Source organism: Gorilla gorilla, chromosome 18, assembly GCF_029281585.2.
Source record: "Gorilla gorilla gorilla isolate KB3781 chromosome 18, NHGRI_mGorGor1-v2.1_pri, whole genome shotgun sequence".
Taxonomy (NCBI): Eukaryota; Metazoa; Chordata; class Mammalia; order Primates; family Hominidae; genus Gorilla; species Gorilla gorilla.
Window position 1 is genome coordinate 85,278,434 of NC_073242.2, and position 25,722 is coordinate 85,304,155.

General features: G+C 36.3%; 1 long non-coding RNA gene across 2 annotated transcripts in view; it reads right to left on the reverse strand.

The window, feature by feature from the left end:
• The window catches only part of LOC129527378 (uncharacterized), a 96,093-nt gene that overhangs the window by 62,016 nt on the left and 8,355 nt on the right, over nucleotides 1–25,722 (reverse strand). The gene's annotated exons all lie outside the window — the stretch shown is intronic.

The window sequence follows — 25,722 nt, forward strand, 5'->3', positions numbered from 1 at the left end:
TAAAGAGCTTCTGCACAGCAAAAGAAACTACCATCAGAGTGAACAGGCAACCTACAAAATGGGAGAACACTTTCGCAACCTACTCATCTGACAAAGGGCTAATATCCAGAATCTACAATGAACTCAAACAAATTTACAAGGAAAAAACAAACAACCCCATCAAAAAGTGGGCGAAGGACATGAACAGACACTTCTCAAAAGAAGACATTTATGCAGCCAAAAAACACATGAAAAAATGCTCACCATCAGTGGCCATCAGAGAAATGCAAATCAAAACCACAATGAGATACCATCTCACACCAGTTAGAATGGCAATCATTAAAAAGTCAGGAAACAAGTGCTGGAGAGGATGTGCAGAAATAGGAACACTTTTACACTGTTGGTGGGACTGTAAACTAGTTCAACCATTGTGGAAGACAGTGTGGCGATTCCTCAGGGATCTAGAACTAGAAATACCATTTGACCCAGCCATCCCATTATTGGGTATATACCCAAAGGACTATAAATCATGCTGCTATAAAGACACATGCACACGTACGTTTATTGCAGCACTATTCACAATAGCAAAGACTTAGAACCAACCCAAATGTCCAACAATGATAGACTAGATTAAGAAAATGTGGCACATATATGCCATGGAATACTATGCAGCCATAAAAAATGATGAGTTCATGTCCTTTGTAGGGACATGGATGAAACTGGAAATCATCATTCTCAGTAAACAGTCAACTATCACAAGAACAAAAAGCCAAACACCACGTATTCTCACTCATAGGTGGGAACTGAACAATGAGAACACATGGACACAGGAAGCAGAACATCACACTCTGGGGACTGTTGTGGGGTGGGGGGAGTGGGGAGGGATAGCATTAGGAGATATACCTAATGCTAAATGACGAGTTAATGGGTGCAGCACCCCAGCATGGCACATGTATACATATGTAACTAACCTGCACATTGTGCACATGTACTCTAAAACTTAAAGAAAGAAAAAAATATATATATATTAAAAAAAAGGAAACAAGTTTATCAAGCCTAATGTTCCATAACTGCTAAGCGGCAGAACCAGGATAAAGTTTAATTTCTTTTCTCTGCCATTTTGGTTGCAAGTGACCACTCTAGTTTTATTCTCCTCCCATAAAACCCTCCATTTCAGCTCAACTTGCCATTCTTCCCTGTTGTTTCTTGCTCCACTCCACTCCCCCATGTTTTCCTAGTCTTTTTCAGTGTTCAGCTCAAATCCAATCTGCTCATTGAAATCCTCCATGATCCCCAACACACTCTTCTTCCATGAAATTCTAGATGCTCCTCTAATTTTCCACTTAGCACATATTGTCATAACTGCTGTCTTTCCAAGCCAAAATGGAACAATAATGGGGAGAGACCAGCCTGTATGTGAATCCATTTGCTCCTGAGCTGAATGACATTGGTGTCTTACCTTCTGTAGTCTTTCACACTGTATTCAGAGGAATGCTTCTGTTAAAACAAACTAAATATGGCCTGAGAAGGACTCTGTACTTCTATATTTGAGTCCTTGTGGATGAACTGCAAGCTAACTTAATAGGTAGACAAGACTGAAAACCTAACTTCGGAGTATGTGCCTCTAACAATCACTGAGTCTTGGCCAATCCCAGCAGCCATACTTCAACCAGTCATAGACTGCTGAGTGTTCAAACTGTGTTCAAATAAGGCAGACGTCAAGCTGTAACCAATCCATCTGTTTCTGTACCTCACTTCCGATTTCTGTATGTCACTTTACTTTTTTTGTCTATAAATTTGTTCTGACCACAAGGCACCCCTGGAGTGTCTTTGAATCTGCTGTGTTTCTGGGGGCTGGCCAATTCACGAATCGTTCATCGCTCAATTAAACTCCTTTAAATTTAATTCGGCTGAAGTTTTTCTTTTAACACTTCTAAATTGCAAATCTAATTATACGATTACCATGCTTAAGACTTTTCAACGACTCCCTATTATTTACAAAATCCAAATGTCCACCCTTAACATATAAGGCTCTTATGATCTAAGCCTTGCCCATTATTTCATTTTCGCTCTAGCCATCACATCACACTCCACTCCACAATATCCTGCATTCCAGTCATGATGAACTATTGGCGATTTCTAAGTGCCCTGTGACCCTTCTGAGCCCTATGCCTCTACACATGCTCTATTATCAGTGAGGAGACCATTATAGAAGACTCCAGCTCACCCTGGCTGATACAACAAGGACGATGATAACATTGTGTCATAGGAACGTGAAAAGTAGGGAAGCTGTCCAGCAACTCAACAATGCCATCAAAGACCCAGGGTCTTTGCATCTGTTTGCTTTGCCATCCTCAGAAAATGTGATTTGTCCTCAGGTTGGCTCCCTTCATAATCACAACATGGCTGTGGCAGGTTTAAGCATTCCTTCCCAGCACAGCAATGCCTAGAGACAAAAATAAAAAATAAAAATAAAAGAGCTACCTCTTCCAATGTTTCCCTCTTAAGGTCAAGAGACATTTCCAAAGCCCTCCCAGCAGACTTTTTCTTATATCTCACTGGCCAGAACTGGTTCATATGCCCACTTCCCTAAGCTAATCAAACAAGAGGAATGGGCCTATCATAATTATCTTAGACCAATCAGTGCTTATTCCTTATTCCTAAAGGCAGGGATAGAGTCACTCTCCCTTGGGTCAAGTAGAGGAGGGGACACTTGAGCAAAATCTCAACTCTGCCAAAAGGAAGGTAATTGGTATTGGGTGGGCAGGCAGAGGTATCTGCCACACTGCTGTTACTGCCTTATCCTTCTTGTCTACTAGGCAAACTCCTTCTTATCCTTTAAGACTCAGCTCAAATATTACCTCTTTCAGGAAGCCTTCTCTGATATAACCAAGCAGAATTGAATTCTTCTTCTTCTGATCCCCCATATTACTGGGTTCATACCTCTATGATAGCACTTATTACATAGCTATAATTCTGTTACCTTTGGAAAAGGTGAAACCTTGGAAGAAAGCACTATTTTCTATTAATATTTGAGTCTAACTTTGTTGAAGGAAAGAGAAGGGTAAAGAGGAAGAAAGGAAGGAAAGAAAAAAGGAAAAGAACCTCTCTCTCAGACAGTTCATCTGCAAAATAGGGATAATTTTACTTTCTAATTGTTGCAAAGATTAAATAGAATAATATACAGAAAGAACTCAATAGAGTTCTAACACACAGAGTCCTATATATTTTTTTAACAACACGGACCTTATTTTGTATTTTTTCATACTATCCTGCCATCCTTTACACACATTTCCTAGCACAACACTTTGTACAAGTATAGTTGCTCAATAAATATGTTAGTAGTTTACCTCAATCTAAAAATAAATTGCAGATTACTGAACAAATTAAGCAACCAGTTCAGTTTGCCATATCTTGCTTTCCTTTATTAGATTCCCTTAAAAAATTTTAATAACATTTCCTAAATTTTCTATTAACAGAACTCTTAATAGAAGCTTTCCTGCAATCATCCAAAACCTTAGATCTGCACTCTCCCCTTCGGCAACCTTTCACTAGACACTCTTGTTCTACACTCTACTCTCATCAGTATTCTGGGCTTCATTTCAGATCTGTCCTTCTGAGGTATGCCTCCCTCCCCTTCCTAACACTTCTTTGTTGCTAAAAATAAGTGATGTCCCTTCAGAGCAAAAACACTTGGCAAATCAGTTAGCTTTTATAGGTACAGCTTTATACTGGTCTCTGTGAGATTGGGGAATGGATGAATTAAATAAAGGAAGAAGCTCACCACCATCTTCTTCTCTCCATGTACTCCTGCATTCCTCAAAGGAGTTTACAAAACCCATGTAAAAATAGTAATGCCACACTCATCAAAAATGCACAGCTAAAGGATGCTAACTGAGACTTTGCAGAATGCTAAACAGTAAATAAAACAGCCAGCTCAGAAGATCACCAGAAAACATTTTGAGGAAGCATTTAATTAAAGGGCCCCAGGCCTAACTCAACAAAGTAGAGCTGTTGGTGATGATGATTTAACAACCACGCTTTTCCAAGGAAAACCGGAGCATATAACATAGCCAATTTCCTTTAGATTACAATGAATATCTTTTGGACTTCTCTTACCTAAATTATCTCTTGGTATGACACTGTCAGCTTGGGATCTACCTGTACTCAGTTCCTTATATATCCTGTGTTGCTGTTTGATATTAACCCTGAAAGTAGCATTGATATATTACCTAAAATATCCTTTTCACCTATTATTCAACTACTTTGACATACTCTATTTCCCTACAAGTGAAAATTTTCTATTAACTATGTTTAATAATCCTTACAACTGGTATATGTATAAATAAATACATTCATGTGGATGGATCCATATGCTCATGAGTATCAAGGCATGAACATATTGCATACATGTATACACTCATGCACAAATTTGTATATGTACATACCCGAAAGTGAATGTACCTGAAAACGAAATGTGGTTTGACCACTTTGCACTTCTGAAACTCATCTCTGGAGTTGCATTGTCCTAATTTCTTTGAATGAAAGTAGTGAAATTGCAGCACAAACTAAAATTGCTTAGAGGCCTAAATTTAAAGGTAACTAGCTCAATTTAGTACTCAATTAATGCTACTCTGTTTAATCTGTTGGCAATTGTGTCAACCTGCTTGTCAACTACTATCTTCTGATTTTTTTTAACCTCACCTCAAAAACCATTCTATATTCTCCTTATTTTCTTGAGTTCATACCAAGCTCCCTACCTGCTATTCAGTATTTCATACATATCCTTAGGGCCATGGTTCTCAAAACCTGATATCTAGGCCTCTGGTTATTAGTCGTGGTGGCGGGTGCCTGTAGTCCCAGCTACTTGGGAGGCTGAGGCAGGAGAATGGCGTGAACCCGGTAGGCGGAGCTTGTAGTGAGCTGAGATCACGCCACTGCACTCCAGCCTGGGTGACAGAGCAAGACTCTGTCTCAAAAAACAAACAAACAAAAAGCTTCTTTAGATGTATAAATAGTTCAAAGAATGAGTCATACAAAAATGGAGATGGGGAGTGGTGAAGAATTAGAAGTATTCTCTAATGTAGATTGATATTATCATAGAATCACAGAACAGAAAGAGTAGGTCAAAATCCCAACAATGTTATAATTGATGGGGTATCCAGCTATTAACTTACTATCTTCAGTGCTGGGAAACTGATAGCCATCCAAAAGCATGCCTTCCAATCATAACAATGCTGTCTCATACATCAAGATAATAACTGTCTTCCTGTAGTTTCTACCATTCAAATATTTATCATAAGCCTAGTAGAGTGACTAATCTATAGTAGCTAACCATTGAGCCACTGACCCCTTTGAGAATCTAATAAAAATGATGGGCCCTGTTCATAGAAAACTACACATGAAAAATAATTTTTCTCACAATTTCAGAAAGCTTGCAAGTTATGTGAAGCCCCTTCATCCACGGACCCCCAGGTAAAGACTCCCTCACTCCTGTTTTTTACTGAGTAGAGAAATGGAGAAATAAGCCATGGTTTCCTCCTTCAAGGACCTTACTTTCTAATAGCAAATGCATGTGAAACAGTTAATAGTAATAAGGCACGCTATGGTTAAGTACTAATCATACACTGAGAGACAGAAAATTCTACTTCTGACAACACAGCAAGATAAAATTCTTGCAAATGGCCATTGTACACTCACATTCCATAATGGAGATAAAGTCTTTGTTGAGTTCTCAGAAGCATCATCTGACAGCACAGCACCAGGGAGCAGAAGATGGTTCTGGTCATGGCCTGGTACATGGTACTTAACAAATTTTTAATGAATAAATAAACAACCATTTACTTATCAGTTGTTTAAAATGCTCCCTGACCTTCCTGAGAAGAAAGTTGAAAAAAACAATAAAATAATTTCACTACCTCCAAGCTTCTTTAGGAACAGCATTTCCATTTATCCCACCACTTAATCCAAAAATGTCAGTCTTTCTAAACTCAAAATAAAACTCTATGAGACATGTTTTAGATGAGTGGGAAAGGTTAAAAGAAATGTGTCCAAAGTTACAAAAACAACACTACAGAATAGAATCCAGAAGGTTCTCATTCCAATGGGATCTCAAGAAGGAACCACTGGTACTTCCATTTTAATGTCTTAATAATGACATCTTCTAACAGAATAATTGGACAGCTTTAAGAAAGTGGTTAATTTTCTCTGAAATCCAGATGTTACCCTGCTTTCTTTATATGGGGAGACCTTGAAGATTGGGTAAGGAAATACCATCAAATAAGGTAACAGGAAAAATGGCCAGTTCATAATCTTTTTTTTTTTTTTTTTTTTTGAGATGGAGTCTCGCTCTGTCACCCAGGCTGGAGTGCAGTGGCGTGATCTCGGCTCACTGCAAGCTCCGCCTCCTGGGTTCACATCATTCTCCTGCCTCAGCCTCCCGAGTAGCTGGGACTACAGGTGCCCACCACCACGCCCAGCTAATTTTTTTGTATTTTTAGTAGAGATGGGGTTTCACCATGTTAGCCAGGATGGTCTCAATCTCCTGACCTCGTGATCCACCCACCTCGGCCTCCCAAAGTGCTGGGATTACAGGTGTGAGCCACTGTGCCCGGCCCATAATCATTTCTATTTGCTCTCAAAATTGCTCTGTAATGAAACACAAAATATTTTATTCTAACCAGGATTGTTGTTCTTTTGTTCTTCACATGCATATTATGTATTATAAAGATGGTTTTTTTTGGTGTCATTTTGCTTAAGTAAAACGATTTTAACTGAAGGCAAAATCTTGCAAGAGAGTCGAAGGAGTTAACACTCTACCAACTGTAAGTGAAATATATAGCTTCATTTAACTCCTTATAATGTCTTTTCCCAGATAAATCAAAGAATTAATGTAATATAAAGAGGGATCAGAATGTATGAGTTCAGGTCCCAGCTCTACCATCCAATCATTACATGGCCTCAAATCAAATCAAATCAGACTGAGGTCAGTCTGAGCCTCAGTTTTGCCACCAGTAAAATAAAACTGATAGGATAATAAGACTTGCTTCATTGCCCTCCATGGTTGAATTGAGGTTTTTGTGAGATTATTCACACGAAGATAGTCCTTTAAAACTCTGTATCAGTGTTGAGACAATATAGTTTCACCCAGAAGAGATGCTTAGTTGGTTAAGTTAGATCTACTGGTGATAGTTGGATCTACCTCCACTCGTGTAGTATCAGAGCCTTAGGGGTCAAATTGGAGTAGTGGGTATAGGAGTTAAGATCACTGCCACACATACTTCTCCTTCACCTTCCACTGTACCTCAGCCCAGCACTACTAGGATCCTAACTAGCTAAACAGCATCTGAGTTGCCCCTAATTTCATGAACATTCAAAGCTATTTTGGGGAAAGGTAAGACACATTTAATTACTTTTCCAAAGTCTGACGGCAGACTAAAAACAGCAACTGAATTCAGCAACTCCAGGGTTCCAGTTTGTTACTCAATAGCCAATTAATTGTTATTAATGTATACTACGATATAAGTATATCCTTATGACACAGTTGATAAATGAACTTGATACAAGTGGAAAACAATCTATATTTTTTAAATTAACATTTACAGAGTCAGGAGAGTTCAGAAAAACAGCAATTCAAAAGTGTCATCCTGAACAGATGGTTGCTCTCTACATGCTATCTCTGAAGGGGATTTTTTTCAAAGTAAATAGAAACAAATGTTTTGGTGCATTGTGTACCAAAATACATATCTTACGAGAACCATTTTCCAGGATGAGATGAGTTTCTTATTAATCACGTTTTTATGACAAAGACAAAAACTGATTTTGGAGCTAGTTTAAGACATTCACTGTTACTTTATGATTAAATTACTATTAATAGATAATATGTTTAGTTACTTCTAAGATATTTAACACATTTCATTTTAAATCTGCCCATTCTGTCCTCTTGTCCCCTCCTCCACCCCTATTTAGTTTCCAACAACCTTAAGCCAAAAAGGGAGTTTGTCTCTCTTTAAAATATTCCTTTAACATCCAATAAAATATGAATGTCTTTAAGGAACAATACACATTGTTCTTTCATTAACTCATTTCTTCAATAAACATATTTCAAGGATCAACACTGTGAAAGGGAAAAGTACTTATGAGCCCCAATTCTGTCACTGATAATATGACATTAAAGACATCTCATAACTATTCCTTGCCTAAGTCAGCCATTATAATATTTGACCTGCCCACCTGACAAACCCTTGTATGAATGCTCATTCATTCATTCATTCAGCAAATATTCACTGAGCCCCTACTCTGTGCTGCTCACTGGCATGGTGCTGCAGATCTGGTAGTAAGCAAAACAGACATGAGCCTGACTTCATGATTTCAGTCTATGAGAATTAACAAAAGGGAACAAAAACAAAAGGTTCTATTTGAACAGGAAGAGTCAGAGAAAGACATTCTAACTTGGAGACTTGAAGATGTAGCCTCCTTTTACCCAAGCTACTGGTAAGTAGAGAAATGGTATAGATTACAAGAGAAAAACGTAATTAAATGTGCAAAAACACCTCATCACTGCTTCATATCTATGTTGGCTCAAAATATGAGCTAAAAATACAATCCAGAAGTTTCTTCCTTCCTCTAGGTGTGCTTTTTCCCCCTATAATAGCTCATAGTGACTTTTTTTTTTGAAGGGAGGTATTATGCTATAAATGTAAAGACATTACTTTAAACACAAATGCACAAACAAAAGCAGCACTCTAAACAACACAGGAAAATGTGACATCTTCTCTAGTCCAATATTTCCCCAAATATGGTATGTAGACCACTGAAAGACATGAAATCATTTTACGTGGTACATAAAGCTTTCTTAATAGTTATGTGTTTATTTTAATGTGTATCAGAAATAAAATATACCCTGAATATAAAAAACATTATTTCACTGATATTTGGGCTTAGTATGAGGCTGAAGTAGGTAGCACTGTAATCGTTTCCTTTACGTAGCCCACATGAATTACAGGGGCAGGGCTCAGGCGTGCCTATGTATGTTTTCAGCCTTCTGCCATAATTTTAGAGCATAAGTGCTATTAGTACAAGTATACTAGCAATTGAATCTCACATCCTGTTCCATGTGTATTGCTGCAATCTTGTCTAGGATAAGCCATTTGTTACTGTAAATAACAATAGTTCCAGAAACGGACTTGGGAAAGGATTCACTGGCTCAGTTTAGGTCATGTGTCCATTAAAGCAACATTGTGGCCAGTGGGATGAGGTTCTTAAATAGGCCAGGCCTCAGCTTTGTTGCCCCTTCTGCAATCTGGGGTTGGGGGTAACCCTACCTGAGCCATACGGATAAACAGTAGAGGAGATGTGGTTCCACAAAAGAAAACAGAGGGACTGCTCCACATTTGTATAATGAGGATAGTATCTCTTAAATCATAGTACTGAGGTGAGGATTAAATGAAATAAAGTATATATTGCCTGATGGATACAATGAGTGGCCCAAAATAAGTGCTCAACAAATGGTGGTACTAGGAGTAGTAATAATTTTTATTATTGTTTGTAAATAGGATGATTTTTGTTGTTGTTATAGTAGTAATTTTCTAAAACAGTTTTAGGGTCATATTTGTTATCTTAATTATTTTTTCAGCCTACAAATGAAGGATAATTATTTGAATATAATCTTTGCAGAGCCATTATGTAAAGGTGGCACTTCCTCCAATTATATCCTTAATTTGTTTATTATCTCCATGCCTAATCAAGGTACTCTGAATTACCACAATAAAATTTTCTATATCTCACCAAACAGCTTTTTGCTTCGCTCTTAAGTGACACATAGTTTAATCATGATGTAATCTTATTTAAATAATTACTGAACCAATAGTGTTAATAATACATTTGCAACAATAAATTGCAATATATTTTTCATAGAATCCATATGATTTTGTGAGTTAATTTAGTATAAAACTTACATGAGTTTCAAAATTAAAAGTGGTGATATTAAAAAAACAACAATATTAGCAGGAACTTAGTAATCTTGCTAGAATCTTTATGTTTTAAAAGTACATAATGTGGTCAGAAAGAAGAGTTAAAACAAACATAAAGACTAAAACATGACAAAATAAAATCATTTATCCCCCTTTGGATCAAGAATATTACTGTGTGTATCCTTTAAATAACACAGTTAGTTGAAGATTTATGATAGACTAGCATAAATTCAAAAGTTAACCAAAATATTTACAGTAAAATGATATATGAATAACATATATTTGCTTCATAATATTACGAGTAAAGATTATCATCAGCCAGGCGTCGTGGCTCACGCCTGTAATCCTAGCATTTTGAAAGGCTGAGGCGGGTGGATCACCTGAGGTCAGGAGTTCAAGACCAGCCTGGCCAACATGGTGAAACTCCGCCTCTAGTAAAAATAACAAAAAACGAAAAACAAAAATTAGCTGGGCGTGGTGGTGGGCACCTGTAATCCCAGCTACTCGGGAGGCTGAGGCAGTTGAATCACTTGAACCTGGGAAGTGGAGATTGCAGTGAGCCAAGATCGCGCCATTGTACTCCAGCCTGGGTGACAAGAGTGAAACTCTGTCTCAAAAAATAAATAAATAAAAGTTCATCTATTAAGATTATTGTCGAGTGTTGTGGCTCACGCCTGTAATCCCAGCACTCTGGGAGGCTGAGGCGGGCAGATTGCCTGAGGTTAAGAGTTCGAGACCAGCCTGGACAATATGGTGAAACCCCATCTCTACTAAAAATACAAAAATTAGCCGGGCACAGTGGCGCATGCCTGTAATCCTAGCAACTTGGGAAGCTGAGGCAGGAGAATTGCTTGAACCCAGAAGGCAGAGGTTGCAGTGAGCCAAGATCACGCCATTGCACTCCAGCCTGGGTAACAAGATGAAACGCCATCTTAAAATATATATATATATATTATGAAAAATACATAGGCAAATATAAAGAATTGAATAAGTTTCTTTAATATATTGGGTCCTCAGCAAAATATAAAATATAAATCCTATCAATTTTAAAATGTAGATATGGTATACTTATTTTACCTTCATTTGTGTAAAACTTAACAGAGCTCAAGAGAAATAAGACAAAGGTAAGTGAAATATTGTCTAAATATCATAAATTAAAAATATTCTAGAATAGTCATAGAGGAATTAAAATCCTAGGACTAAGTGAGGTAATAACTTCTGATATTAAAAAATATAAAAGTGATTGCCAAAAGAAACAAAGAATTGAGTTTACCTTAAAGTTAAATCCTATTCAGACTGTCAAATAAATTAAATGATATATTAGCAGAAATGACCAAATTCCTATCTACACATAGCGAAGGCAGCTGGAAAAGCTCCCTGGGGACAAAGCCATTTCTGTTTGTGGCTTTTTTATGTTCCAGTGCTTCCTTACACTGAATCAGTTTCTTACAAAAACATCAAACACCAAAATGCATGTCTATAGTATATACTTTAGTAGAAATATAAATGCATGTGGCTTTCTACCAAAAACCTCAAATGAATTAAGAGAGGCATTAGGGTTTTGCTTTTAGTAAAGAACTATGAGTTCCTTTTTCTTAGAATTTTTGCATCTATATTCATGAGGAATATTAGTTTGTAATTTTCTTTTATTGTAATGTCTTTGTCTGGTTCTGGTATCAGGCTAATGCTGGCCTCATAGAATGAAGTCAGAAGTATTTCCTTCTCTTCAATTTTCCAGACAGGAAGTGTTATTTTTTCTTCCTTAAAAGTTTAGTAAAATTCTCAATGAAGCCACCTGGGCTTCACTGTCATTCTCTTCATGGAAAGTTTTTAACTATAAATTCAATTTCTTTAATAAATATAGGATTATTCAGGCTATCTATTTCTTCTTGAGTAAGCTTTGTTAGTTTGAGTCTTTTAGAATGAATTTGTCCATTTAATCTAAATTGTTGAATTTATTGGCATAAAGTTGTTCAAAATATTCCCTCATCCCTATTAATATCAGTGTAATCTGTAGTGGTGTAACTTCTCTCATTATTGATATTGGTAATTTGTGTCCTATATATTTTCCTTTTCATTCTGGCTAGAGATTTAGCAGTTTTACTTATCTTCTTAAAAAGCAGTTTTTTATTTCATTGATTTCCCTACTGTTTTAATATTTCACTGATATCTGTTCTGAAACATTCTGGTATGTTATTATTTCGTCCCTTTTTCATACTTTGAGAGTTTAACTTACTCCTCCAGTTTCTTTTCTTTCCTCCTTCTCCTTTTTTCTCCTTCCTTCCTTTTTCCTTTTTTTAAGCGATAGGGTCTCACTGTATTGCCCAGGCTGGACTGCAGTAGCTATTCACAGGCATGATCACACGGTGGCCTCAAACTACTGGGCTCAAGCATCCTCCTTCCTGAGCCTCCTGAGTAGCTGAGATTATAGGCATGCAAGACTGCACCTAGCTTCTTCCAGTTTCTTAAAATGGATAGTTAGGTTATTAATTTGAGACCTTTCTTTAATGCTATAAATTTTCCTGTAAGTACTGCTTTATCAGCATCCCGCAAATTTTAGTATATGTTCACTTTCATTTAGTTCAAATGTTCTCTACATTATCTTTTGATTTCTTCTTTGATTATGGTGACTAAGAAGTATGCTATTTAGTTTTTTAAAATTTGGAGATCTTCCATACATCTTTCTGTTGCTTATTTCTCATTTAATACCATTGTGGTTAGAAAACATACTTTGTATGGTTTTAATTTTTAAATGTGTAAAAATGTGTTTTATGGTCTAGAATATATGCTTGAAAAGAACATGTATTCTGTCCCTCGTGAGTAAGGTGTTTTATAAATGTCATTGAGGGAAGTCTAGTTGATAGTGGTTTTCAAGTCATTTATATTTTTACTAATTTTCCATTTACTTATTTTATGAATTACTGGGAAAGCAGTGTTGATCATTCCAACTATAATTGTGTATTTCTCCTTTAATTTCTGTCCATTTTTGTTGTATACATTTTGAGTCTGTGTAATTAGGTGCATAAATGTTTTGAATTATTATTTCTTCTTGATGAATTTCTCCTTCCATCATTATGAAATTACATTCTTCATCCTTGGTGACAGTCTTTGCTGTGAAATTTACTTTCTGTGATATTAGCCACTCCAGCTTTCTTTTGGTAAGTGTTAGCATGGTATATCTTTTTTCGTCCTTCCACTTTTAAACTCTACTGTGTTTCTTATAGACAGCATATATTTTTTATTGTTTTTTATTCAATCTGATAATATCTGCCTTTTAATCAGAGTGTTTATCCCATGTACATTTAAGGTTAACCATTGATATGGTTAAATAAGTCTAACATCATGCTATTTATTTTCTATTTGTTCTATTATTTTATCTCTTCTTTTTTTCAGCATACTTTTGGATTATTTTTATTATTCCACTTTATCTCCTTTGTTTATTATCTATAACTTTTGTTTTGCTATTTTAGTAGTTGCTTTAGGGTTTCTAGTATACACCTTTAACCTATCACAGTGTAACTTCAAATGATACTGGTTTATATAGAAGATCCCTAAATTATATACTTCCATTTCTCCCCCCCTACTTTTTTTGTCATATATTTACTTATGCTGTAAACTCCATTTTGTCATATATTTTACTTACAATATTCACTCCACAGCACATTATATGGTTGGTGCAAAAGTAATTGCAGCTTTTACTATTAAAAGTAACGGCAAAACCTAAAAATCGAAATTGCTTTTGCACAACCTAATATTATTTGTTGTCTTTTAAAGAGGTTTAAATAAGAAATGTAGTTGTCATTTCTGGTGTTCTTTATTTCTTTCTGTAGGTACCTATTTCCACTGGTGCTATTTTACTTCTGCCTGAAAGACTTTCTTTAGAATTTCTAGGAGTACAGGTCTACTGCTGATAAATAATTCTGTCTTCTATGTGTGAAAAAGTGATTATTTTGTCTAGATTTTTGAGAGAGATTTTCTCTGGGTATATAATTCTAGGTTGAAAGTATTTTTCTTTTGGTATTTTTCAGATATTGATCCAGTCTTATCATTTGTAGCATTTCCAAAGAGAAATTGGTTTTAATCCTTATCTTTTTTCTCTGTACATAACGCATCCTTATTCCATAGCTGTTTGTAAGATTTACTCTTTATCATTGGTTTTGAGCAGTTTCATTATAATGAGACTTAGTGTAGTTTTCTTCAAATTTCTTGTGATTGGGGTTCACCATTGATATGGTTTGGCTCTGTGTCCCCACCCAAATATCACCTTGAATTATAATAATCCCCACATGTCATGGGAGGGACCTGGTGAGAAGTAATTGAATCATGGGGGTGGGTCTTTCCCACGCTGTTCTCATGATAGTAAGTTTCATGAGATCTGATAGTTTTATAAAGGGGAGTTCCCCTGCACAAGTTGTCTCTTGCCTGCTGCCATGTAAGATGTGACTTTGCTCATTTACCTTCTGCCATGATTGTGAGGCCTCCACAGCCATGTGGAACTGTGAGTCAATTAAACCTCTTTCCTTTATAAATTAACTAGTCTCAGGTATGTCTTTATTAGCAGCATGAGAACAGACTAATGCAACCATGATCCTTGGATCTATGGATTTGTAGTTTTCATCAAAATTCAAATTTTTATTATTTGTTTATTGACTTATTTTTTTCCTGATTTCCCTTTGGGAACTCTAATTATACATACATTAGCTGGCTTAAAGTTGTCCCTCACTGCTCTTTATTTTTAAGCAGCTTTATTGAGATGTAATTCACATACCATGAAATTCATTCACTTAAAGTGTACATGTTAATGGTTTTTAGCATATTCAGAAAATTATGCAACCATCACTACTACATAATTTTAGAATGTTTTCATCACTGAGAAATCCCATACTCATATTTCATTAGTTTTCCATGGATACCACAACAAATTACTGCAAACTTAGTGGCTAAAGCAATACAAATGTATTATCTTAGACTTCTAGAGTCAGAAGTCTGAAATGGTCCCACTGGGCAAATATCAAAGTGTCTGCAAGGCTGCATTCCTTTCTGGAGGCTATAGAGAAAGACTCATTTCCTTGCCTTTCCTAGTTTCTAGAAGGCACCCACATTTCTGGGCTGATGACCCCCGCTTCCTCCATCTGCAAAGCCAGCAACACTGTATCTAATTATTAACATTTCTCTCTCTGACAAAACCTGGGAGAGGTTCTCTAGCTTTAACAATTCATGTGATTAAATATTCAAGTGGATAATTCAAGATAATCTTTTCATCTCAAGGCCTGTACACCTGATCACATCTGTAAAGTTCTTTTTGTCAGGTAAGGTAACATATTCACAGGTTCTAGAATTAAAATGTGGACATCTTCTGCCTACCACACCCACTAGCAGAAACTCCCTCATCCTCCCCCTTTCCCACTCTAGGCAACCACTAATCCACTTTGTTTTTATAGATTTGCCTATTCTGGACATTTTATATAAATGGAATTATATAATACCTAGTCTTTTGTGCCTGGTTTCTTTCACTTAGCATAATGTTTTCAAGGTTTATCTATGTTGTAGTATGTATCAGCACTTCATTTCTTTTGGATAATATTTCATTGTATGGATATGCCACATTTTATTCATCAATTCATCAACTGATGGACATTTGGGTTGTTTCTACTTTTTCACTTATGAATAATGCTGCTAAGAAGATTAAGTTTTTATGTGGACATATGTTTTCATTTTTATTGGGTATACAATTAGAAGTGGAATTGTTGTACTGTAAGGTGTATTTAATTTTTTGAGGAACTATCAAACTGTTTTCCAGTTTGCTGGTAGGCAGTATCATTTTACAATCCTAGCAGCAATTGATGAGGGTTCCAGTTTCTCCACATCCTCAATAGAACTTATAATTGTCTGTCTTTTTATTATAGCCATTCCAGTAAGTGTAAATTGGTATTTCACTGTGGTCTTGGTTTGCATTTCCTTACTAAGAATGTTGAGCATATTTATATGTCATTACTAGCTATATGTATATCTTCTTTGGGGAAATGTCTATTCAGACCCTTTGTCTATTTTTAAATTGAGCTATTTGTCTTTTTATTATTGAGTTATAAGAGTTATTTATATATTCTGGATACAGGTCCCTTAACAGGCATATAATTTAAAAATATTTTCTCCCAATAGGAACACTTTTACACTGTTGGTGGGAGTGTAAATTAGTTCAACCATTGTGGAAGACAGTGTGGCGATTCCTCAAGGATCTAGAACTAGAAATACCATTTGACCCAGCAATCCCATTACTGGGTATATACCCAAAGGATTATAAATCATGCTACTATGAAGACACATTCACACATATGTTTACTGTGGCACTATTCACAATAGCAAAGACTTGGAACCAACCCAAATGCCCATCAATGATAGACTGGATTAAGAAAATGTGGCACATATACACCATAGAATACTATGCAGCCATAAAAAAGATGAGTTCATGTCCTTTGCGGGGACATGGATGAAGCTGGAAACCATCATTCTGAGCAAACTATCACAAGGACAGAAAACCAAACACCACGTGTTCTCACTCATAGGTGGGAATTGAATGAGTACCCTTGGACACAGGGCGGGAAACATCACACACTGGGGCCTGTCAGGGGGTGGGGAGCTAGGGGAGGGATAGCATTAGGAGAAATACCTAATGTAAGTGATGAGTTGATGGGTGCAGTAAACCAAAATGGTTTACATGTATACCTGTGTAACAAACCTGCACGTTGTGCACATGTACCCTAGAACTTAAAGTATAATAAAAAAAATTTCTCCCATCTGTGGGTTGTCTTTTTACTTTCTTGATGGTGTCCTCTAAAGCATGAAGATTTTAACTTTGATGAAGTCCAACTTACCTATTTTTCTTTTGTCACTTGTACTTATTGCGTTGTATCTAAGAAACCAATTGCCCCAATAACAGGAAGATTTATTCCTATGGTTTCTTTTGAGTTTTTTTTTTTTTTTTAGTTTTAGCTCTTAAATTTAGGTCTATGATCAATTTCAAGATATAATAATTTCAGCATTTGGTGTGAGGTAGAGGTTCGATTGATTCCTTAAAATGTAGGAATCTAGACTATTTTTTTCTCTGTCTGATTGTCTTGATATCCTTGTCAAAAATCAATTGACCATAAAAGTAAGGATTTCTTTCTGGACTCTTAATTCCATGCCATTGATCTATACATGTCTCTAAATAGCTTTCCTTGTGCCAGTATTACACTGGCTTCATTACTTTAGCTTCACAGTACATTTTAAAATCAGGAAGTGTGAGTCCTTAACTTTGTTCTTCTTTTTCAGTATTGTTTTGTCCATTCTGAGTCCCTTACAGTTTCACATGAATTTTAGGATCAACCTGATAATTTTTTAAAGCCAGCTGAGATTTGATAGAAATTGCACTGAATCTGTAGATCAACTTGTGGAGTATTGCTTTCTTAACATTATTAGTTAAGTCTTCTAACCCATTAACATGAGATGTCTTCCAATTATTTGGATCCCCTTTAATTTATGTCAACAATATTTTGTAGTTTTTTTTTTTGTTTTTGAAGCAGGGTCTTCTCTGTTACCCAGGCTGGAGTGCAGTGACATGATCAGGAGTCACTTAGCCTTGACCTCCCTGGCTCATGTAGTCCTCCTACCTCAATCTTCCCAAGTAGCTGGGACTATAGGCATGTGCTACCACTCCTGGCTAATTTTTTAATTTTTTTGTACAGACAGGGTCTCAACATGTTGCTCAGGCTGGTCTCAACTCTTAGGCTCAAGCAATCCTCCCACCTCAGCCTCCCAAAGTGCTGGGATTCAGGTGTGAGCCACTGCAGCTGGCCAAATTTTAGTTTTGAATGTATTAGTCTTGCATTTCTTTTTCTAACTACTTTTTAAATTGATGAAAATTATATAAATTTATGGTGTACAACATGATGTTTTAAAACACATATATATCGTGGAATGGCGAAATCAAGCTAATTAACATGCATTACCTCACATACTTCCCATTTTTAGTGTGATGAGCACACTTAAAATCTACTATCTTAGCCATTTTCAAGTATACAATACACTGTTACCAACTATAGTCATCATGTTGGACACTAGCTCTCTTATATAAAAAGGATACACTAAGATCAAGTGAGATTTATCCCAGGAATACAAAGTTGGTTTAATATCTGAAAATCAATGTAATATGCTATCTTAATAGAAAAAAGAACAAAAACCACATGATCATTTCAACTGATGCAGAAAAAGAACTGTTGGATTTTGTGAAATGCCTTTTCTGCATCATTTGACCAAATCCCACTTGGTCATTGTGTATCCCTTTTATACATGGCTGGATTTGGTTTTCTAATATTTTGTTCAAAAATTTGCATCTATATTCATGAGGAATACGGGCTTTAAGTTTTCTTATGATGTCATTGTCTGATTTTGGTTTTCTGTGACATAGATTAAGTTGGGAAGTGTTTCTTCCTGTTCTATATTTTGAGAGTTTGAGAAAGATTAAAATTGATTTTCCCCAATTTTTTATTTTGGTAAAATACATATAACATAAAATTTATTATCTTTTTTTTTTTCTTTTTTTTTTTTTTGAGACGGAGTCTCACTCTGTCGCCCAGGCTGGAGTGCAGTGACGCAATCTCGGCTCACTGCAAGCTCCACCTCCCGGATTCACGCCATTCTCCTGCCTCAGCTCTGGAGTAGCTGGGACTACAGGCGCCCGCCACCACGCCCAGCTAATTTTTTTTTCGTATTTTTAGTAGAGACGGGGTTTCACCATGCTAGCCAGGATGGTCTTGATCTCCTGACCTCGTGATCCACCCGTCTCGGCCTCCCAAAGTGCTGGGATTACAGGCGTGAGCCACCGCACCCGGCCAACAATTTTTAAGTGTATAGTTCAGCGTACCAAATGCATTCATAATGTTGAGCAATCATCATCACCATCAGATCATCTCTTTCCATCTTGTAAAACTGAAACTCTATACCCATTAAACAATAACTGCCCACTGCCCATTCCCCCCTCTCCCTCTCTGGCAACCACCATTCTCCTCTCTGTCCCTGTGATTTTGCTCTGTGATTCTGACTACTCTATTTACCTCATATAGTGTAATCAGAGAATTTGTCTTTTTGTGACTAGCTTATTTAATTTACCATAATGTCCTCAAGGTTCATCCATATTGTAGCATATGTAAGAATTTCATTCCTGTTTAAGGCTAAATAATATTCCATTCAATGTATATATCACATTGTGCTTATCCATTCATCCATCAATGGATACTTGAGTTGCTTCCACGTTTTAGCTATTGTGAACAATGCTACTATGATCATGGGTGTATAAACATCTCTTTAAGGCCCTTTCCATTCTTTTAGGTCTATGTTGAGAAACTGAATTGCTGGATCATATGTTAACCCTATTTTTAATTGTTTATGAAACTGTCATACTGTTTTCCACAGTAGCTGTACCATTTTACCTTCCCATCAAGAGTATATAAGGTTCCAATTATTTCCCAACCTCAGCAATACTTGTTATTTTGTTTTTCTTTTAATAGTAGCCATCTTTATGAATGTGAAGGTGGTATTTCACTGCAGTTCTTATTTGCATATCCCCAGTGAATAGTGATGTCGAGCATCTTTTCATGTGTTTATTGGCCATTTGTATATCTTCTTTGAAGAAATACCTATTTAAGTCTTTTGTCCATTTTTAATCAGGTTGCCTTCTTGTTGAGTTTTAGGAGTTCTCTACATATTCTGGATATTAATGCCTTATGAGATATATGATTTGCAAATATTTTCTCCCATTTTATGGGGTGCCTTTTTACTCTGTTGATATTGTCTTTTGATGAACAATTTTTTAAAAAAAATTGTTTTTTTAAATTGTTTTTTAAAAAATTAAGAGATCCCATTTGTCTATTTTTTGTTTTGTAGCCTGAGACTTTGGTGTAATATCCAAGAAAACATAGTTACATCCAACATCATGAAGGTTTGCCCTGCTTTCTTGTAAGAGTTTTACATTTTTAGATCTTAAATTTAGGCCTTTGATTCGTTTTGAGTTAATTTTTGTATGGTGTTAGATAAAGGTCCAACTTCATTCTTTTTCATGTAAATATCCAGTTTTCCCAGCACCATTTGCTGAAAAGAATTTTTTTTCCCTATTAAATAGTCTTGGCATTCTTGTCAAAAATCATTCGACCATATATATGAGGACTTATTCTTGGGCTCCCTTTTCTCTTCCATTGTCTATATGGCTGTCCTGATACCAGTACCACACTGTTTTGGTCACTGTAACTTTGGCGTAAGTTTTGAAATCAGGAAGTGTGAATTCTTCAGCTTTGTTCTTTTTCAAGATTGTTTTGGCTAATCAGGGTTCCTTGAGATTCCATATGAATTTTAGGATGAGTTTTTCTATTTCTGTAAAAATTGTCATTAGGATTTTGATAGGGATTCCATCAAACCTGTAGATCTTTTAAGCAGCATTGACATCTTAACAATATTAAATCTGCAACTGATTCTCTGAATGTTTGGAGGAATTCACCAGTGAAGCCTTTTGGGTTTGAGCTTCTCTCTGTGGAAAATTTTTTATTACTAATTCAATCTCTTTATTTGTTATAAGTCTATTCAGATCTTTTATTTCTTGAGTCAGTTTTAGTTGTTTATTCATTTCATCTAAGCTAATTTTTGGCATTCAATTACTCATTTATAATCTTTTTATTTTGCTAAGGTTAGTTTTACAGTTTTACTAATGTTAAGTTCATAGTAATGTTATGACATTTAATGTTTTAATTATGTAATGTCATGACATTTAATGACAATTAATGTTTTACTAATATTAAGGTTAGTAGTAATGTTTCCTCTTTCATTTTAGGTTTAGTAATTTAAATTTTCTCTTTTATTTCCCCCTGATCAGAAAAGCTAAAAGTTTATCTATTTTGTTGATTGTTTTGAAGAACCAACTTTTGGTTTCATTAATTTTCTCTACTGTTTTTCCATTCTGTATTTCACTTATTTCCTCTCTAATCTTATTATTTCCATCATCTGCTTACTTTGGGCTTAGTTTGCTCTTCACTTTAAGTTTTCTATGATGAAGATTAGAATATGGGCTATTTTTTTCTTATTTAATATAGGCATTTACAGCTATATATAATATAATATTAATATAGGTATTTATAGCCACTGCTTTAGCTGAATTCTACTGGTTTTGGCATGTTGTATTTATATTTTCACTTATTTCATTGTATTTTCTAATTTCTCCTGTCATTTCTTCCTCAGTCCATTGATTATTTAGGAGTGTGTTATTTTTTATATATTTGTGAATTTCCCAAATTTCCTTCTGTTATTAGTTTTTAATTTAATCTCATTGTGGTAAGAGATATACTTTGTTGATTTCAATCCTTTTAAATTTATTGAGGCTTATTTTGTGCCCTAGCATTGGTCTAGCCTGGAGAGTATTTCATGTCAGCTTGAGAAGAATGTATATTCCACTGCTGTCAGGTGGAGAGTTCTATAGATGTCCGCTAGGCCTAGTTGACTTATATATTGTTCAAGTTTTCTATTTCCTTTTTAATCTCCTATATAGTTATGCTATCCATGATTGAGAGTAAGATACAGAAGTCTATTATTATTGAATTATTTTTCCCTTCAATTCTGTCAGTTTTTGCTTCATATATCTTGGGACTCTGTTGTTATGTGCATATACGTTTACAATTATTATATGTCCAACTGTTATATCTTCCTTTTATCATTATAAAATGTCCCTCTTTGTCTTTAGTAACAATTTGTGTCTCAAAATACAAAACAATTTGTGTTTTGTCTGATATTAGTATAGCTCCCTTACCTCTTTTGGTTACTGCTTGCATGGTTCTTTTTTCCTCATCCTTCTAGTTTCAACAGATTTGTATCTCTGAATCTAAAGTATGCTCTTGTAGACAGCTTATAGTTGTATTATTTTTTAATACATTCTGCAAATCTCTGCCTTTTACTTTGCATATTTAATCCATTTACATTTAATGTAATTACTGGTATAATTTATGTCTGCCTAATTTAAAATTTTCTTTTTTCTCTGTGTATTCATTCTGGATAGTTTGTATTTCTATGCCATCAGGGTCATTAATTTTTTTTTCTTTAATATCTAATGTGCTATTGACCCCACCTAGTTTATTTTTTATCTCAGACATTACAGTTTTTATCTCTAGATATTTAATTTGGGCCTCTTTTAAAAAATATATTTGAAGTCTCTACTCACAGATATAATGCAGTTATAATAACTTCTAATATCTTTGTCTTCTAATTCCAACATCTGCATCAGTTTTTAGATGGATGGATTACCTTTCTTAATGTGGGTCAGATTTTCTTGGTTTTCTGCATGCCCAGAAATATTTATTTGGATCCAGTCATTATGAATGTTGCCTTTTTGGCTGCTGGATATTTTCATATTTTTAAAAAACATTCTTGGGTTTTGTTTCAGAACATGGTTAAATTCCTTGGAAATAATTTGATCATTTTGAATCTTGCTTGTGAGGCAAGACCAATGTACAATAACATTTAGTCTGAAACTAATTATTCCCCACTACTGTAGCAAGATCCTTTTGAGCACTCTCTCCAATACTTTATAAATTAGGAGATGTTCTGGTCTGGCTGACATAAATAGGCACTATTATTAGACCTGTGTAAGTGCTGTCACTGTTCCCCCTAACTCTCTTTGATGGTTATTTCCCCAGTCTTTAACAGTTTCCTCATATGCATGTGCCAATTATTAATTGGAATACGCAAAAGATTCTCTGCAGATCTTTGGAGTTCTGTGTGCAGCTTTCTCCTCTCCAGTACTTTGTCCTAAGAACTCTAGCTTCCTTGGTCTCTCCAGACTCCCAGCTCTATCTCCTCAACCCATGGAGTCTGCTAAGCTTTACCTGGCTTCCTCCTTTCTGCACCACAACCTAAAATATCCCTCAAGGCAGTAAGCTGTGGTAATCATGAGGTTACCTCATTTGTTTCCTATCTGTCAGGAATCACTGTTATTCATCGCCCGATGTCCAGTATCTTGAAAATCATTATTTCATGTATCTTGTCTGCTATTTCTTACAGTTGTTTCAGATGTGATGGTAGATAAACGGGCAGTAACTGTTACTCCATCTTGACAATAAACAGAAGTCTTTCCCTGGGTTTCTTGATGGCTCCCATGGGCTCCAAATGGCTGAGAATTTTTCTAAACCATGGGGGGTACCTTATGACACACTTGATGTAATGTAAAAGGAAGTCTACAAAATGCTCTTCAAAGTATTCCTTCCAAAAATGTTTAATCTGAATCTGAGGACTATTGCATCCAAGTCAGGGTAGGCCTCACGTAAGCCACCATCCTACAACAAAGAGCAGTTGTAGTGGCTCCTCCTGTCTCCAGAGTTCCTTTCTCTTTATATCTGTATATATATGACTATATGTTACACCTATAATGGCATACATAGGCACATTGATGAAGTCAATATTTAAGCATGAATCCAGATCCAAGAGGAAGAAGACACTTTCCTCCATTGTCCTAAAATATAGGCCACTGATGGAGATATCATTGATTCATGCATTTCTAAGTCACTATGTTATCCTTACCTTAGAGACAGCAGGGCCCAAATTACGAGGTAAAATCTGAACTCTTAAAATTCTGATGTACTTGTATGAACTAGTAGCCAGAGAGTGCATCTAGCTGGGCATTATAACCTCTATAAAGTTTCCCCAATCCAGTAAGCAGAAAAATATGAACAAAATAATATTCCAAAATGTAGCAATATTATGATATTCAGAAATTCCTCATGGAAAAGTAGTTTTCCTATGATCTGTCAAAATCAAGTTTGCCTGGGGATGGAATGGCCCTGATAAGGAATGATCAAGCTCCAGACACTAGGTTTCTCAAAATGTGGTTTTCCCAAGGTATCTCAAAATTATTTGGAGGTACATGTTCAAATGCAGATTTCTAAGGCCCACTTCAGGGTTACTGAATCACCATGTCTAAGGATGGAGCCCAGGAACTTGCATTTTTAATAAGCACATTTGGGGATTTTTACGAACATTAAGGTTTGAGAATGACTATAGGCAATCCCATTGGGACTAGGCAAGATAGCAGGTTCATATGATAGGCACCAAAAATCCAAATGTGTAGGCATCCAAAATCCAAATATGTGGGATTCATGCTATAGATGTCTGTTAGGCCTTAATCATGGTGTGAAGGGAGTCTGACAGTAAGCAAAGGATTATTGTAGGCTATTATAGAGGTGAGAGGAAGGCACCATGATGTCAACAGGCAGATATCCAAAAGCGAAGAGATGTGTAGGGAGTCAGGCATCGACAATAGGCAAAGTTCCAGACAGACAGATGATGGGCATTAGAGATATAGCAGCTTGTAATAAGAAACTAGTCATGGAGGCTTTGGTTTAGGGATTGGCTTCTAATTTCAATGAGGTTGAAGGAATCAACATAGAACTGCAATCTCAAAGCAGGGTCAAAGGCAGATACACAGAACCTAAAAAAGGCTCATTACTAGAACTAGTCACAAGCACCAAGGCAATCGCCTACTCCGTAGGGCCAGGGTAAGCTCAAAAAAGGACCAGCACAGAGACTGATTTGATGCTCAACCACCCAGAAGCATTTGGATTTTCTTGCTTATGGCCTGGATTAGTCCAGGACCTGTGCCAAGGGTTAGCCTGCCCTAGGGAGCTAAGTGGCCCTGCTGAAAAGCCTAGAAAAGACCTACCTGGCTCAACTTCCCATGCCCTACCTGAATTCTGTTTAAGGTGTCAGCCTCAGGATGTTGTCACAGGAGTGATGGTAGTTTTTCTAAGTAGTTACAATCATAGCAGTTAGATGTAAAAGAAGCTGATTCCTAAACAGAGTAGCTCCCTAAGGGAGGAAGGATGCAGCTGGAGCTGGATTCTGGAGCCAACAGCAAGTTATCTCCAACCCTAAGAAATTCTGAAATGTCTCAGCTTAGTCCTCTAGGCCAGGGAACCCAGATTTTCTCTGTGCAATTCTGATTTTCTTTAAAATAGCAGACTACTTTTGTAGAAAAAAAAAAAAGCCTTTTTCGACTGGGCGCAGTGGCTCACACCTGTAATCCTAGTATTTGGGAGGCCAAGGTGGATGGATTGTTTGAGCTCAGGAGTTCTACAGCAGCCTAAACAACATGGTGAAACCCTGTCTCTACAAAAAAATACAAAAATTAGTCTGGCGTGGTGGCTTGCACCTGTGACCCCAGCTACTTTGGGGGGCTGAGGCGGGAGGATCACTTGAGCCCAGAAGTTGGAGGTTGCAGGGAGGCAAGATCGCACCACTGCTCTCCAGCCTGGACAGCAGAGTGAGACCCTGACTCAAAAAAAAAAAAAGGAAAAGAAAAAAAAATTTTTAAGTTTTTTATATACATACATTAAGCATTTTGTTTTAACCTAAAACATATAAATATACATTCATGAACCAGACTTTTTTTTTTTTCTTGAGATGAAGTCTTGCTCCTGTCACCAGGCTGGAGTGCAATGGCGTGATCTCGGCTCACTGCAACCTCTGCCTCCCAGGTTCAAGCAATTCTTCTGCCTCAGCCTCTGGAGTAGCTGGGATTACAGGCGCCTGCCACCACGTCCGGCAAATTTTTTTTTTTTGTATTTTTTTTAGTAGAGACGGGATTTCACCATGTTGTCCAGGCTGGTCTCGAACTCCTGACCTCAAGTGATCCACCTGCCTTGGCCTCCCAAAGTGCTGGGATTACAGGCATAAGCCACCACGCCAGGCCCATGAACCAGACTTC